The following is a 3564-nucleotide window of genomic DNA, read 5'->3' as shown; positions in this document are numbered from 1 at the left end:
AGAGCAGCTCCTACATCCTATGACTAGAACCACTATCCCCTATCTACCAGTACTATGGGTAAGGACTAGAACCAGACTCCGCCATCCTCTCAGTATACAGAGAGCAGCTCCTATATCCTATGACTAAAACCACTATCCCCTATATACCAGTACTATGGGTAAGGACTAGAACCAGGCTCCCCATCCTCACACTATACAGAGGGCAGCTCCTATATCCTATGACTAGAACCACTATCACCTATATACCAGTAGTATGGGTAAGGACTAGAACCAGTGTACCCATCCTCTCACTATACAAGGAGCAGCTCCTATATCCTATGACTAGAACCACTATCCCCTATATACTAGTACTATGGGTAAGGACAATAACAAGGCTCTCCATCCTCTCACTATACAGAGAGCAGCTCCTATATCCTATAACTAGAACCACTATCCCCTATATAACAGTACTATGGGTAAAGACTATAACCATACTACCCCATCCTCTCACTATACAGAGAGCAGTTCCTATATCCTATGACTAGAACCCCTATATACCAGTACTATTGGGAAGGACAAGAACAAGGCTCCACATACTCTCACTATACAGAGAGCAACTCATATATCCTATGACTAGAACCCCTATATACCAGTACTATGGGTAAGGACTAGAACCAGGCTCCTCATCCTCTCACTATACAGAGAGCAGCTCCTATATCCTATGACTAGAACCACTATCCCTTATATACCAGTACAAGGGGTAAGGACAAGAACCAGATTCCCCCATCCTCTCACTATACAGAGAGCAGCTCCTATATCCTATGACAAGAACCACTATCCCCTATATACCAGTACTATGGGTAAGGACTAGAACCAGGCTCCCCATCCTCACACTATACAGAGGGCAGCTCCTATATCCTATGACTAGAACCACTATCACCTATATACCAGTAGTATGGGTAAGGACTAGAACCAGTGTACCCATCCTCTCACTATACAAGGAGCAGCTCCTATATCCTATGACTAGAACCACTATCCCCTATATACTAGTACTATGGGTAAGGACAATAACAAGGCTCTCCATCCTCTCACTATACAGAGAGCAGCTCCTATATCCTATAACTAGAACCACTATCCCCTATCTACCAGTACTATGGGTAAGGACTAGAACCAGACTCCGCCATCCTCTCACTATACAGAGAGCAGCTCCTATATCCTATGACTAGAACCACTATCCCCTACATACCAGAACTATGGGTAAGGACTAGAACCAGGCTCCCCATCCTCTCATTATACAGAGAGCAGCTCCTATATCCTATGACTAGAACCACTATCCCCTATATACCAGTACTATGGGTAAGGACTAGAACCAGGCTGCCCATCCTCTCACTATACAAGGAGCAGCTCCTATATCATATGACTAGAACCACTATCCCCTATGTACTAGTACTATGGGTAAGGACAATAACAAGGCTCTCCATCCTCTCACTATACAGAGAGCAGCTCCTATATCCTATAACTAGAACCACTATCCCCTATATACCAGTACTATGGAGGAGTGTTGGTATAGTGCCCAGTATAGAGTAAGCCACATACATTATTATACACAGTTACCACCAAGCGAAAGCAGATTTTTGCCTTCTGTGCCCAACAACAGACTAGGATAAGCCCAGCGGGCACAGAGGTCATATCGGGCACTGAGGACACGTATCATACTTACCTGAGAGCTAATCGCTGCACCAAACAATATGGCCGCCCTGTTGCTCATATTGTATTCACAGTTAGGTGCATAAATATTGGGACATTGACAGAATTCTCATATTTTGGCCTCTATTCACCACCACAATGGTTTTGAAATGAAACAAACAAGATGTGCTTTACCTGCAGACTTTCAGATTTAATTTGAGGGTAATTACATCCAAATCAGGTGAACGGTGTAGGAATTACAGCGGTTTCTATATGTGCCTCCCACTTTTTAAGGGGCCAAAAATAATGGGACAAATTAAACAATCCTAAATCTAACTTTCACTTTTTAATACTTTGTTGCAAATCCTTTGCAGGCAATTACAGCCTGAAGTCTGGAACGCATAGACATCACCAGACGCTGGGTTTCATCCCTGGTGATGCTCTGCCAGGCCTCTACTGCAAATGTCTTCAGTTCCCTCTTGTTCTTGGGGCATTTTCCCTTCAGTTTTGTCTTCATCAAGTGAAATGATGCTCAATCGGATTCAGGTCAGGGGATTGACTTGGCCATTGCAGAACATTCCACTTTTTAGCCTTAAAAAACTCTTTGGTTGCTTTTGCAGTATGCTTCGGGTCATTGTCCATCCGCACTGTGAAGCGCCGTCCAATGAGTTCTGAAGCATTTGACTGAATACGAGTATATAATATTGCCCGAAACACTTCAGAATTCATTCTGCTGCTTTTGTCAGCAGTCACATCATCAATAAATACAAGGGAACCAGTTCCATTGGCAGCCATACATGCCCACGCCATGACACTACCACCACCATGCTTCACTGATGAGGTGGGATGTTTTGGATCATGAGCAGTTCCTTTCCTTCTCCATACTCTTCTCTTCCCATCACTCTGGTACAAGTTGATCTTTGTCTCATCTGTCCATAGGATGTTGTTCCAGAACTGTAATGGCTTTTTACATGTTGTTTGGCAAACTCTAATCTGGTCTTCCTGTTTTTGTGGCTCACCAATGGTTTACATCTTGTGGTGAACCCTCTATATTCACTCTTGTGAAGTCTTCTCTTGATTGTTGACTTTGACACATATACATCTACCTCCTGGAGAGTGTTCTTGATTTGGCCAACTGTTGTGAAGGGGTTTTTCTTCACCAGGGAAATAATTCTTTTGTCATCCACCACAGTTGTTTTCCGTGGTCTTCCGGGTCTTTTGGTGTTGCTGAGCTCTCCGGTGCGTTGTTTCTTTTTAAGAATGTTCCAAACAGTTGATTTGGCCACACCTAATGTTTTTGCTATCTCTGTGATGGGTTTGTTTTTATTTTTCAGCCTAATGATGGCTTCACTGATAGTGACAGCTCTTTGGATCTCATATTGAGAGTCGACAGCAACTGATTCCAAATGCAAATGTCACACCTAGAATCAACTCCAGACCTTTTACCTGCTTAATTGATAATGAAATAACGAGGGAATAGCTCACACCTGTCCATGAAATAGCTTTTGAGTTGATAGTCCCATTACTTTTGGCCCCTTAAAAAGTGGGAGGCACATATAGAAACCGTTGTAATTCCTACACCGTTCACCTGATTTGGATGTAATTACCCTCAAATTAAATCTGAAAGTCTGCAGGTAAAGCACATCTTGTTTCTTTCATTTCAAAGCCATTGTGGTGGTGACTAGAGGCCAAAATCTGAAAATCCTGTCAATGTCCCAATATTTATGCACTTGACTAAGTTTGAGCGCCAGCAGCCAGGGACCGGGTACTCTCACACTCATCATCCCATCACCCGTTAGCACTGCTGCAAACGCTCAGGCGCCAGCCCGTGAGGTGCTGGAAACGCCCAGGTGCCAGCCCGTGTGGCATCCTGCGGACACACAAATCTACTTAGACAAA

The sequence above is a fragment of the Taudactylus pleione genome, unplaced genomic scaffold, assembly GCF_031769625.1.
Source record: "Taudactylus pleione unplaced genomic scaffold, aTauple2 ptg003434l, whole genome shotgun sequence".
Taxonomy (NCBI): domain Eukaryota; kingdom Metazoa; phylum Chordata; class Amphibia; order Anura; family Myobatrachidae; genus Taudactylus; species Taudactylus pleione.
Note: the sequence above shows the minus strand (reverse complement) of the source record.